The following is a 15416-nucleotide window of genomic DNA, read 5'->3' on the forward strand; positions in this document are numbered from 1 at the left end:
TTTTTACATATTACTAATTATTCTTAGTGTTTATGTAGGGACCATTGGCAACTGATTATTTTATTACCGAAGCAAAGTACTATAGTTTTTTATGCTCGTTACACTATCATCTTGATAAAGATATGCAACAAATTTTGAGCGGGTAAATGGTATTATTTGTAATACTCAAAATTTACCTTTAGTTTTGAATAACTTTTATTCATATTTAATTTTCACCAACATATAGAGTTATGAAAGGATACATTTTTGTGAAACGTAATATAGCTGGTAGAAAGCCAAAGTTCATAGAACTACATGTAAAGTATTACTTGTGTTTTTTCAACATTCTTTTACTTTTGCTAATATGAAAATTATTTGTAGACGTGAAAACAACTCAACGTCTATGAATGTGGATACTATGTTATGAGACATATGTTTAATATTGTCTCTAGAGACATTATCAATTCATGGACTAAGGTATCAACTATCCATATAAATGTAATTTATGTATATATTGTTAAGTTGTTGTTGTTGTTGTTAGCTTATCATAATTTAAATTTTGTTCAAATTATAGAGGTTTAGCGATGAAACACCATTCTCAAAGGAAGATATATATGACAACCAGTCACGTTGTAAGCATTATATAGAGGTTTTGTTATCATGAAACTCATTATAAATAATAGTTTTTCTAGGTTGTTGTAAGCATTATATAGAGGTTTTGTTATTATAGGTGCAAATATGTAAAAGGGTCAAATATTTATAGATTCTCTTAATGGAGGTTTTGTGTGTCCAGAATATCATTATAACCATTGTACATTTGGTTTTGTAAATCATCTAAATTTAGTATTATGTGTTATGTTCTATATAAAATTATTTAATTTTGTCACGTAATTTGTAGGTTCTGTGTAAAAAAATGAATCAGGTCAGTAAAAATGAGATTCATGACAAAAAAATGGTTATACCCCTCGGTTATTAACAAAACCCAACGTAAATGATGACAGTTTCCCCTCAGATATTAAATAAAATTGAGAGGTAAATGGTGCGCGCTACATAGTTATGAAAATAAAAATTGTTGTTGTTAGGGATCGAATCAATGACCTTTTCACCTATTCCCTCGGTTATTCAGAATCCGGGGGGGGGGGGGGGGGTAAGGTGGTAGTTTTTCATGACGTTCTTCGTTATCTCGCCTCTATAACCGAGGTAAAATACCCTTCGCTTTCGAAGTAAAATGCGTATATTTGTAGTAGTGGACTCAGTCTAAAATAATACTCAAAGCTCGTGATCTTCAAGGCATAGAAGGGGTCCTTTATATAAAAATCAATTCTGGACTTTTCTTCTTTGGATATTTGATTTGATCTTGTCCAGAATTAATGGAGATATAGTTGAGATTTGTTTCTCCAAATCAGCTCCACAAGAAAAAAAATTGATTTGAATTCAAATTTAAATCTCCATGGTTTAAATTTAACTAATTAGATAATCAAACAAATATGATTATTGAAAATAGAAACAACCCTTGTTGAACAAGTAACCTTAACACACTCCATGTGACTGAAAAACGCGCGCACATGTAGCAGTCTTGTCCTTTAGAAAAGGGACACATGTTGGGATATATGTTCCCGCATGTGTTCTTATTCACAAAACCAACTTGAACAAATTATGTTATTTTGCATAATGCAGCAAATCCAAAAGGAACAACAAAACATAATAATTTTGTGTTACATCAAAATAAAAATTTTCATGCATTAAATAATTTTTTCAAAATTATGCTTCATGATTCAAATCATAGAAACAACCTAATTCAAATCACAAAAATTAAAATTTCCAGTGTTTGGTGGTGTAAAGGCTTAATTCGAGTCACATCTAGAATGTGATTTGAATCACAACTCATTAATTTGAAATTTTCAAGTGCATGATTCAAATCATAGGAATATCTTGATTCAAATCATGAAATGAAGGGCCATGCGTTTTAGATCATTAGCGGTTCATTTCTTCTTTTCTTTCATTTTCTTTCACTCGCCCCACATACATTCATTTTTTCAAAAACCATTTCACCCATAACTCATTTAAAACATTCTCTTCATAATATTATAATCTATTTCACCTCATAATCATCAATCATTCCCAAACCCATATTCTCCAACAAGGATGCTTTTCTCATCAGTAAGAAAATTCGCAAGTTAATCCTTGAAGAAAATATATAGAGGTAAGTCAATGAGTTCTCAAACAAACCTATTGATTATGAGTATTTTGGTGAAAAGCTTGCTGAGATAAAATTATGAGTTAAATTTTTGGGTATGTTTGAGGAACATAGCTTATTGAGATTTATGAGTTTGAATAAGAAGTATAATCTTGAACTTGTTAAAGAATTTAATTGCAATTTGAGAATCACTAATGACGGTTTAGAGTGTCATTTTAAGGATAAGTTGATCAAGTTCTCTTTATATGACTTTGGTACTTATTTTGGTGTATTGGCTAGGGATGATCAAATTTGCACTACTAATGCTCCAAAATTTGCAAAGTTTGATTTAGTAACAAGTATCTCTAAGTCTGTATTTGGTTATCATCATTCATCTGTATGTGGCTAAATTTAATAGTAGTTAGATTAAATTTGAAATGCGTATTTTGCACTAGATTATGGTTAAAATGTTGTATAGGAAACCTTGCTATTGAGCAAGAGCAGATGACTTTGATCTCTATCTGATGTGGGTGTTGTTAAGCAACACACTCCATAATTGGGTCAAGTTCATTTTGTAGAGGATGAAGAAATGCATATCCACTCCTAAGACTTATCTATTATTCTCATCATTTGTTAGCCCATTCTTGAATTGAACGATATTACTCCATCTGTTGCGGATTTGGTGAAATCGCCAAAATTGGTTGATGCCTCTGCTATAAGTATGATGAGATACTACATGGATGAAAGTGTGGAATATTATTTTATACATATTTATGGTATTTTAATCTATTAGGATATGATTGTGAAGCCTCCAGACCAAGGGCTCAATTCACCATCTGTTGGTTTGCTTTCTTTTGATGTGAAAGCATATTTTAACGAGTGGTTTGGAAATATTCTGGTTGATAATCATGTTCAGGAAGAACACATGATGGCACACATTAATTGTGTTGCTAAATAAGGTGAGAATAGCCGAGTGAACTTGAAGGAAACATTGAAGGTTGAGATACAAGTTGGTGAAGCCAGAGTCATTGTTCAAATGGATTCTATGAGAGCTGCTGTCGAGCACCTTGGTAGATCCACTCTCACGTTTCCTGTTAAATTTAACTCAGAGCCTTCTAACCTTATTCTAGATTCTACAACTAGTGCACCTCCTCCTAATGAAGCAACTGACATACTGTTTACACTAGAATTTGGAAAATAAGCGCTAATCTTCCAAAACAAAGAGATTTTAGTTACTTACAGGATCGACTAGATTGATCCTAGGACATGTTTAGTTTTGATGATCTAAGTGTTTCGAATATTCATCTTCTCGATTATGATCGTTAATTAATAAGGAATTATAATGCTATGGGAAGTAAATACAGGAAAGTTAAAAGACTTTGACTTAAAGATAAAGGAATAAAACAGATTCTTGTAAAAGTAAATTGACAATTGAATAAAATCTAGTGGATCATACGTACATTCTCAAAAACTCTTTTCTCAATTAACTTTGGTACTTCGAGTGATAACGAGTGTTTGTACAGAATTGAATACATTAAATCCTAATGCTAAGATTCTAATTTATACTAATTCTACCATAACGATCTTTTCCTAATGACGTGCCACGTTCGTTGCTTGCATGTCCTTCGAATCCTCAGACTTCCACGCGTCCTCTTGAATAAGATCAATCCTTTTGAATTTAAATCTTTTTCCTTTCGAAGCGCCAAATCAACCAACGTGACTATCGAAGCATTTATCTTTGAAAGTTCTAAAATAACTTAAGTCTTATCCGCTTCATAAAAATAAGACCTTTCGCCAACACTTAGCAAAGTAAAATCACACATGAGCTTGGTAGTCGAACGGTCTTCATGAGATTATACTGAATTTCTCTTCGAAATAACTCTACTTTAAAAATCATCACTTTTAACTCACTATATTCGTGTCGTCGAAATTCTCAGCTAACACCTACCTTGATTTATTTGTATGCATATCATGTCATAGCATCTGCATTATATCATTTTTGGATATTTATGACATTTTGTGATTGACTAGCTATTTTGATATAATTAACTATATTTTGGATTATGTTTTGAGTGACAAGTGTTTAGTCACGCATGATATGGTATCTCTGTGATTCTCTTTATACTATCGTATGCGATTTTTATGGTGTTTGTTTAGTTCACTATTGTGTGATTACACTTGCCCATTAGATGTTTTGAATGATGTCAAAATTAGGAAAACTCTAGCATTTTAGTACATTGAACAATATCTCTGAGTCATCATGTGCACCTTAGCATTAGGGATCTTACAATGCACCTAGAACATGTTTGGAAAAGGTATCATGCATCAAAAATGAATTACATAGCATTAAAAATCAATTGCAAGATTTAAAAATCACTTTTTTGCTTAAAACACAAGTGTATGTGTCGACACATACCTTTCATAGGTCGACACATGTACTTCAATAATAAAATCTGTAGCTTCTATTTGAATGTGTCGATACATACAACATTTTAGGTCGATACATACTGAAGAAATTACTTCGATGTGTCGACACATACGATTTTGAGGTCGACAGATGTTTTGTAGTTTTAAAGTCTGTAGCTTTTGTTTCAATGTGTCGACACATGACCTGATACAGGTCGACACATGCATTAACATAGGTCGACACATGACTTACATGTGTCGACACATGCCGCTGTTTTTCTAAAAATTTGCATTCTTTTTCACATTTTTAGGTTTCCTTTTTGCCTCCAACTCGCCCTACTATAAATACATCATACGTGCATCTTTTTAAATTTGATGAAACTATAAATGCATACTAAGATTGCTCATCATCTTCTACCTTGCATCTATACATACACACAAACAACATACATATACTCATTCATTATTTGGGTGTCATCTAGACTTGGTTGATAACGTTCAACTTAGGTTGGTTGTAACCTAAGGTTGGGTTGAGAATCATAGGGGGTTTCATCGAAAAAACTACGAGGGTTTTTACTCCAAGATCAAGGTGTTGATTTGGGGGTTTTCAACAAGAGTTACACAATTGGACTCGATCGAGTGAAAGGCTTTGAAGAACGTGATGTTCTTGAAAAGGAGTAGGGTGAAACGATGAATCAATTGATAATATTGGGTGAAAACAACTCGCAATTTGGATTCTACCAAGTGAAAGCTTCGAAGAATGATGGTTTCTTGCAAAGGAGTATCATAAGACGGTGAATCAATTGGTGTTTGTTGGGTGACTTGATTAAACTCAGATCAAGGGAAGAGAAATGTAGGGATCAACATCAAACATAGGGTTTGTAGGGTTGGATTGCTTCACATCTCTTGTAAACAATTTTTTTCATAGAAAGATTGATATCTCAATTTCAAATTAGAATTGGGGGAATACGTAGCCGTAGCGAGGACGACCATTGAACTGCCTAATAAAATCCCTGTGTCCTCTCTCTCTCTCTCTATCTCTCTCTATCTATCCATGAAACACATGGTTTGTAGGGTTGGATTGCTTCACATCTCTTGTAAACAATTTTTTGCATAGAAAGATTGATATCTCAATTTCAAATTAGAATTGGGGGAAGACGTAGCCGTAGAGAGGACGACTGGTGAACTGCCTAATTAACTCCTTGTGTCCTCTCTCTCTCTCTATCTATTTATCTACCTATCTATCTATCTATCTATTTATCTATCTATCTATCTTTCTATCTATCTATCTGTCTGTCTGTCTATCTATCTATCTATCTATATATATGTTTATCTCTTGTATTTAAATTTTCATTATCAAATTGTTAAAAGTATTATTGATTTGTTCATTTCCTTACAAGAAACTTAAAAGGAAAATATAAAAAACCGATCGCACACCAAGTGTTCGATAAATTGATACGTTAAATCTTTCTATTAAATTCATTGGAAATTGGTTGTATAAGTGATTTCATTAGAACGGTTGATTGAGGATTTAATTGCTTAATCCTTTGTATCATTGTTATCCTATACTAAAGGTTATGCATATATATGAGGTTCCAATAACAGATTTGGTTTAGACGACTTTCGATGTAAACATGATACTTCCACTTGCCATATATTTTAAAGTTTCAAAACCTTTTAAAAACTGAGATTTAATTTTGGGGATCTATTCGCCCCCTCTAGATAAGTTGCGGTCGTCTAACATATTGTGACATTCAATTTTTGACTTTTGTATTATCTTGGATTCAACTGTTTGCGCATTCTTTTTCTCCCTCTTTTTATCTTTTTGATATTTGTCAAAGGGGGAGAAGGTATCAAGATATTATTGATATTTACACGCATTAAGTGTTTAATTTAAGGGGATTTTTCCAGCTCAAGCAAAGTATTGTACACTCCTCATATGTGCGCTAAATTCACCGGATTCATTACATCGTGGAATTCTAAATAACACTTCATAATAATTGATCAACAATAATATCTCCAAATTTGTCAAACATCAAAAAGGGAAGATCGGAAGTGCAATCACGTTATTGTATGATTTCATTTGCTTGTTTTGATGTTTTTGCTAATTTGAGTGTATACGTTATGGATTTTTCGCATATTTGTAATTTTCTTATCATTTAATATTCGCATGTTTGTACTTTATTTTCATTTGAGTTGTATTGTAATCACTTCAGCTATTGTGATATTGTACCATCGAGACCCCACATTACTCAATAAAATAAGAGTGTTTAATCCTTAATAATGTTCCTTTTTGAGCCTAGCAAAATGTTTTTTTTTGTTTTATCAAACGTGGCTTGAATCACAAGTTAGAACTCTTAAATCAAGATGTTGAGTAATTTGATTCGAATCATGTATTAAGTGTGATTCGAATCATGAACCATGTGAAAATTGGGATTTTCTTCTGGATTCTTTACTTAAAATAAAAAAATAAGCCTGACTCGATTCACAAACTCTTGTGATTCAAATCAAGTGATAACCATGACTCGAATCAAATGTCTTGAATAAGCCAAATTTGGACTTTATGCAAAGTGACTCGAATCAGGAACTTAACTTGACTTAATCACAATATCTTGTGATTTGAATCGAATCATAGCTTCACACATCCAATTTTTCATCTAAGATTCCAATAGTTGTTTCTTTGATACAAGAAAAGTGTGTGAAACCAAGTAGGTGAAACACATTTTTGAGACAAGATGTCAATTTGTCTCCTCTTCTTTAGTGTGTCTATTACCAGGACCTTTAATCTTTCTCTTCTTCTCTATAAAAACTTCTTGAGTGTTAATCTATGTCAGATTCACTTCTTTTTGTTGCATCTTGTTCTTTAATCTTGTAGTGATGTTCATGATTAATCAAGCTCATGATATCAATCTAGAACCAAAACCCATTCATCTAGAAATTAGAGAGAACCTTGTATGTGTGTGTTCTTCTTTCACATGCATCTAATCTATTGACTAACACCTTGCAAATTATAGTGTTTGTGAGATTTTCTGGCACTATTCATTATCTTCATCCTTAGTAATTTTTCATTGTTAAGGCCTTCATCTATAAAGATTGAGTGTTGAGGGAGACTAGTGGTACATTATGGTATCTAATGTTTCTGTGTGAATTTTGCTACTTGTAACAGGTGCAGGTATCATTTCATGAATGTTGTTTGGTCTTTATAGTTATCTATCAAGGACAGAGTTTTCAGTATACTCCATGGAACACTTTGGCGAGATCAAGTATCAAATGTTCATAAGGAAGAGTTGGAAGTTATCCATCTTTGGTGGAATTGAAGAAAGCTTGCTCGCAGACAAAGTTCGGAATTGTCCAATCAACGATTAGCTAATGACAATCGCTCAGACAAGAAATCAGTGGGATCAAATGGATTTCCACACACAAATACTTGGAGTAGGTTATTGTGGGTAACAAGATTATTGGATCAATATCTTTAGAGATCTTGTTTTTGTTAGGAGTTTGAGCGTCTGCATCAATAAAGGGAATTAGCGTGTGATAGTTCATTGTAATCAAAATGCTTGTATCAAACTTATCAAAATAATCATGATTATTTCTCAATGATTTTAATACCATTGAAGAGTGGAGAAGGCAAAGCAAGGACAAACGCCAAAAACCACTATATATCTTTGTATATCTTTTCTTCTTCCCTTATCTTCTTTTATTTTCTAACATTCATTAATATCGTTATTGCAATAGTGCATTATTGCATCATTTATATGTCATATATAGGTTAGATCGTGCTTATAGAGATTTAATGTCTAAGCTTAGGTCTGTGGTGTATCAATTTTATTGGATTATCATGAAGCCAACTATGTCTTGAAAAAACATCTATGTAAAGAGTTTTTAAATCGCCTTGTTTACAACGACTTTGGTTGTCTTGTGATTGACTTGCATTAAAAGTAATCAAGTCTTTAAGGATATCATGTATTATTTCACTTGATTTAATTCATTGAGATTTTTCTAAGCTCTCTTAGTATTGTGTTTTTCTTCATCTCTTCTTAAAATGTCCGATTTCATTTATGAGTCCTAAAAAGATTTTGAAATCATCTTTTAGGGGATATGTCTATTAAACCATATTGTCACCCAACAGTGTCCCCATTCTCGAAGCAGAAGAAGTTTCACCCTCAGAACCGCTCACTAAGTTAACTATACTATCACTCATCTTGACTAGAAAATAGGAAATGCTGAAGAAAAAGCTTGAGTTCAGGAAGGTACCTGAAGTATGTTGATGAAGCGGAATGAATGAAGGAACATGGATTTTGATTAAAGAAGCTGCAACTGATTCGATGAATGCTCTCAAAAGAAAAGAATTGAAGATGTTTACTAAGACATTGAGTATGAATAAGCTCGAATGCCAAAGGTTGCGAAAATGTATCAATATGCCAAACTCTCCCTACTTGTAGACGAAGGCGGATGAATGATCCAAATTCGTTAAGGAAAGAGGTTAATAAATCAACGACTAAATTACTCATCGGAGGAAAAGGTGCAAACTCGAGTGCACTTAAGTGCACTATAACCTCTTCATGCCCTAAGTTGTCACGTCACCTCACGTGTCAGAATAAAGATATGAAACGTTTCAATGATAAACCGCATTTAATGCACTTATTCTCCGATACTCTTTCAACTGACTCCAAATGTTCCAACTCTAGCTCACATCAGACAATGTTTCAGAGGCTAGCCAGTTCACTAAAGGATTCTTTGGCCCACTTAGTACCCGACAAAGCCTTGGGGGAAACTATTATGGACCGACAAATGTCCAATCACCTCAAATCCACTCCACTTGACCCAAGAGATAAAAGTCAGTTTCTACCCGAAACAAGGTATTTTGTTTTATATCAACTTTTCACTATACTCAAGTTTAATCTTAAATTGACTTGAGTTTTAGAGTGCTAACCAAGTAGGTCCATCCCATGCCACCGTAATAAAGATCAGTACTACTGATACAAGACATTCCATTAATTTGTGATTCTTAAACAGAACAAATAATAATAATAATAACAATAATAATTCTTTTCCTATTTTCATTTAGCAGTAATTAATTTTTTCATTTGAATAGTTATTTGTTATATAAAATTGCCTTTGTTTCTTAGTAATATTTGTATTTAAAAATTAAATATTCTAATCTCTTATTCACACTTAGGAATGGGTATATTCTTAATAATATATATGATTAAGAATTCGTTAAAAATCTTATTTAACTATAAAATATTAGACCCAGACTATAAAAAAATCTTTTAAATTCATTATTTTATTGAATTAGATTATAAGTTTGTTAACATTTTCACTAATTTAAATATATTGATTTACTTTAATCTTTACATATTTAAATATATTATCATAATCTAGAATTAAAACATAATATTATATTTATTTAATCTCTAAAGTGTTATTATAAATTGCAGAATGAAATTAATTTAATTTATTTGCTTTATCCTAAATTTAACTATTTATTTAAATATTTTGTATAAAATAGATTTTAAAAATAGACTAACATATATTTATAGGTTTTGAATTCAGCTATCTACAAACTAGACTCAGAATTATAAAGTTTAATTTACTCTCCTAAGGTTCTGCTCGTGAGTTAGAAGGAGAGAAGAAAAAAGAAAGCTTTGATAAAAAATAATTTGAAAAAATATTTAATATTTTTTAAAAGAATATTTTTATATGGAATAATAGATGAATATCTATCATTTAGTATATTTTAAATTTTTAAATATTATAATAATATAAAATATTTTTAAACAGTTAATTTAAGTCCTTCAAAACTTTTTAAACTCTTATTTAAATATAATTTTTTAATTTTTCAAAACTAAAATAATTTTGTATTATGAATAAAAATAAGTCTTCCAAACCCTTTTTTCAGTAAAATTTTTCTTTTTTTTTTACCAAATTTTTTTCTTTTTTCTAAACCCTCTTTTTTCTTTCCTCCAAATCTTAAACAAAAACAAAGCGCAAGCAAATGTATAATTCACGAGAAATTATCTTGCCATTCTCACGTTATTTTTAAAATGTCTCTGATACTATTTATTCAAATTTTTTTATCTTTTTTTGAAAAAAATTCATTGTTGCCAAAATTATCAAAAAGTAAATTTCCGGTACCACCGAGCAAATTTCTGGTACTTCTTTTTAGTTGATACCGGAAATTCTTTGTTTTTTACAAAATTCCGGTATCCATTTATCAGAATTTTCAAAATTTCCGGTTCAATTAAAAAAATGAAATCCCAATATCACCGGAAATTTCAAATTTCTGGTATTTTTCATATACCAGAAATTTCAAATTTTCGGAAATATTGATGATGTGCACTCTTATATCGGAAAATTTTATACATCAACCGGAAATTTGCATACATGTGGTGGTGATGTGCACTCTTATACACTATTCTCACGATGGTTTTAATTTTTCATGTACCGGAAATTTCAAATTTCCGGTATCAATTTTAAATTCTCCACATACCGTAAATTTGAAAAATCCGATACCGAAAATTTTAATTTTCCGGTATGTAGAATCAGACACAGTAAAATTGGTAATTTCAATAAAATTTCTGATATTTATATGAAATTTCTGGTAGGGTACCAGAAATTTCAAAAAATCCAATATTTTACGGAAATAATTTGCTAAAAATACCCTATTTGAGAGGGTGACAAGTATAAAATAGGGGTGACAAATTAAATTATATAATTCACATGTTATTTTATAATTTTTTTGACTAATTCACTATAATTTTATATTTTATATTTTTTGACCAGTTCATTATATAAAAGTATATTTATATATGCATAATTATTATTGGCATTTGTATAGAGAATAATAATTATTTTTTGGCACATATAAGTATTTAATTGTTAAAAAAATTGTTTTCTATAATTTTTTTTGGATATTTATATATATATTTATTGTGCATGTAACATAATTGATGAAATTGAAAAACTTTTTTTTAATGGATAATAATTGGAACGAATGATATCTTCGAAGATACATCCTCAAATTAATTTTTAAAAAATTCAAAGATGTGTCTCTAAACTAAATTTTTGTAAAAAAAAGAGATTTAATACATTAGAAAATGTATCTTCAAAAATAGAAGATATTTTTAAAATTTCGCCAAAAGTCTGATAGAAAACATAGAGGTGTAAAGAGAAATTCCCATATTTTAAGACTGATTTGTAAGCCAATCTCTTGCTGAGCTTTATGGTCATATGTTAGGCCCATTTTAGTCTGTTTGTTGCAAAAGCCCACTTTAAAAAGAAATACATAAGCCCGGCAATTTACTTCAACTATTTATTTGAAGAATAATGCTATTTCAACCGCAGAAAAAGAAAGAGAAAAAAGAAAAAGAAGAAGAAGATAGGAATACATATTTCATTTTCAACACATTTTTTTTGAGCAATTACCCTCAATTTTGTTGGGAAAGCATAAAAAGAAAAGTTATACGCTCACAAAATCACTTCCATATATATAATAAATAAAAATTAATACAAAGACACTTCATCAATTTATTGTGGTTACACAATTTGATATTTATATCTACAATATTTCAACAAAAATAATTTATTATTCAATTTGTTCATGAAACTCCCATGAATGGGGTCTGCTACGTAAATTGTCCCATGTTCAGGATTTAGTTTGTCACCTATATTAACTTGACTAGTGAGGTTAGGTTTTAAAGAAGTCATTGTGCTTTCTTAGAATATTCAGGGAGCCTCTAATAATAAGGCTAAAAGACACATGATGGATTTGATTAGAAAACATTCTTCAATGTTTTAAATCATTAAAAAAACACATATTGATTTTCAAAAGACCAAGTCCTTCTAGGACAGAGCTGGATATGTGAGTTTTCACTATGTGGCTGCATGTGGTCAATTCGAGGGAGTTTGGGTGTTAAGCAGAATTGTAGTAACATTGTAACTATTGTGCAATATGTCTTTATGGATACAATTACTATCAAGCTATCATTGGAAACTTCTTCTTGGCATGTAAATGGAATTTATGTTAGTCTCATGTACACTTCTCGTCTTAACTTGTGGCTCCACCTCATTGACTGGAGGAAAGTTGTTGATAGTCCTTGGATGTTGATTGGAGACTTTAACGACATCATTCATCTATCTGAATAAAAGGAGGTAATTTTAATCATTTCATGGCACCTTCTTTGTTGACTGTCATTGATAAATGTAGTTTAGTTGAAGTACTAATGAGAAATTCACTTGGAATAGGCCTTGTACTAGAAATCGAATGGTCTATTGCAAGCTGGATAAGGCCTTGGTCGACGTTGCTTGGCGCATGGCTTTCCCTGGTGCATATGTTGAGATGTTGTGTAAATTTCATTCTGATCACAACCGAGTTCTCCTTAGATGCGTCCTTCCCCTCCAAGACCATGGGTCGTGTCCTTTTAGGCTTGAGGCAGCTTGGATCACTCACCCAAAATACTCCAATATAGTCCAGACTACTAGGGGAAATCCCCATATGGCATTGTATATTGTCTCTAAAATGTGCAACACGATTCTATCCTTTTTAATAAGATTTTTTTTGGCAATATTAGCAAACAAAAGCATAACATTAAGCATACACTTAGGGGTATCCAACGCTCTTTGGAGAGAATAGATTCAGCAAGAGTAGTTTATCTCAAACATGAGCTGCAACAGGTGTATGATAAGATCCTTGCGCAAGAGGAGATTCATTGGTACCAGATTCTCTATATCTATTCTTTGGAATGGGAGACGAATGCAAAATTTTGTTCCAACAAGAGGATTACGACAAGGTGATCCTCTTTCATCCTATCTCTTTGTTATTTGCATGTAATTCTTGCCGCACACAATCATGAGGACAATCGATGAAGGGAATTGGAAACCTATCAGGTTATCTCGTAATGGACCCCCTCTATCACATTTCATATTTGCTGATGATGTTCTTCTTTTTGCGAAGGTTTCTCACTCCCAGGCACAAATCATTTATGATATCTTGAATCATTTTGCCACGTTTTCTAGCCTAAAATCGATTGTTGTTAAATTAAAGGTGTTCTTCTCCTCTACCATTAAAAGGAGTAAAATGGATTTATTTATCTCCATCTCCAGCACAAGTATCAAGCAAACTCTTACTCTAGAGAAGTACTTGGGTTTCCCTATGTTGCATGGTCGTATTCAATGCAACGACTTGGGGTTCCTAGTGGAGAAAATAAATCAGAGGTTATCATCTTGGCAGCATAAATTATTATACAAGGCTGGTCGCTTGACTCCGGTTAGGTTTGTCCCGGAATCCATTCCAAATTATTATATGCAAGTGGCTTGAATACCTCAACCAACTTGTGATTTTTTTGATAGGATGACTATAAAGTTTTTATGGAAAGGTAACTCAAACTCTGGTGTGCATCTCGTTGGCTGGATTAAAATCCCTAATCCCAAAACGCTGGGTGGTCTTGGGATCCGAGAAGCAAGAGAGATCAATATCTCTTTGTTCAGTAAGCTGGTTTGGTATCTCCGTTGGAATTGTGATTCCCTATGGGTCCATGTTTTAAATCATAATTACATCAATGAGGAGACGATCCTTAAAATGAAAAATAAACATGGATCAATTACTTGGAATGCAATCATCAAAGCTCACTCAACTCTTAAAGATGGATTTGAATTTATATTGGGGTGTGAACTCCTCTTTCTAGTTTTCCAATTGGTTCGGGATAGAGAAATTAGCGTAGCAGGTTCTCCATGTGGATATCCCTGATCTAGAAATGCGAGTGAATGATATTTACTTGGATGAAAATTGGAAATTCAACTCATTATATACTAATATCCACACGGTTGTTTGTGACCGCCTAAAAGCGCCTTGAATTCTCTGGTTCCTGATCAGATAACTTGGAAAGGCAATTTAGATGGTATCTATACTACTCAGGATGGTTAGAACAATCTAAACAGACTTGAATTTTTTTAGAATACAACAGACAATAACACTTAGAAGTGGGTGTGGATTATCTGTGCTCATGACTTGAACTCTGCTATCAAGCTTATCTCAGAGTCTGTTAATGCTTGACATCACTATGCCATAATTCTTCACAATATTAAAGAACTTCTCTCTAGGGAATGGCGATTTCAAATATTTCATACTCTAAGGGAGGGGAATGTTTGTGCTGATAACCTAGCAAAATATGGAGCTAGTAATGATGCGATGTATCGGTCTTTTACAGAACCTCCTGTTGGAATCATCACTCTCTAGCTGATGCTAGTGGAACTTTATTTTCTAGATAATTTTCTACTTTATTTTTTTTACCTTTTATTTTTCCACTTTAGCAAAAAAACCTCCCATTTTATAAGAAAAATTGTAAATCCTCTAAACTATAATTTTTGAACGGAAAAATTGTAAATTCTCTCATATAGTCGTGCATGACACACAACTACTCAAACTTCATTAGACCCATAAAACTAGAGTTGTTTTGGTAAAAAAAATGCAAACTAACTCTTTCTATTTATATTAACGCTCCAATTCCTTTCTTCCCACTGTCCTATGTTAGAACTGGATGGATATACTCTATGACCCAACATACCTCCCTTCATCCAAAGTCTCACATTTTTTTCACTTTGTCATCAACTTCATCTTCAAAGAGTTTAGGATTATTATAATAATTAACCATATTTATAAAATCATTACTCTTCAATATTCATGTCTTCTCTTTTTCCTCCTTTGATCATAACTTTTTCCACCATTTATTCATCCCTTGATCAAAACCTTTGTTTACCTTTCTTCCTCCCTTGATAGTAATATTAGCACTGCTACCAATTATTGGGGAAGCAACAAAAAAAGTAAATTTCTACGCTTTCAAAAACACTCCCATAA

Source organism: Vicia villosa, linkage group LG5 (genome assembly GCF_029867415.1).
Source record: "Vicia villosa cultivar HV-30 ecotype Madison, WI linkage group LG5, Vvil1.0, whole genome shotgun sequence".
NCBI lineage: Eukaryota > Viridiplantae > Streptophyta > Magnoliopsida > Fabales > Fabaceae > Vicia > Vicia villosa.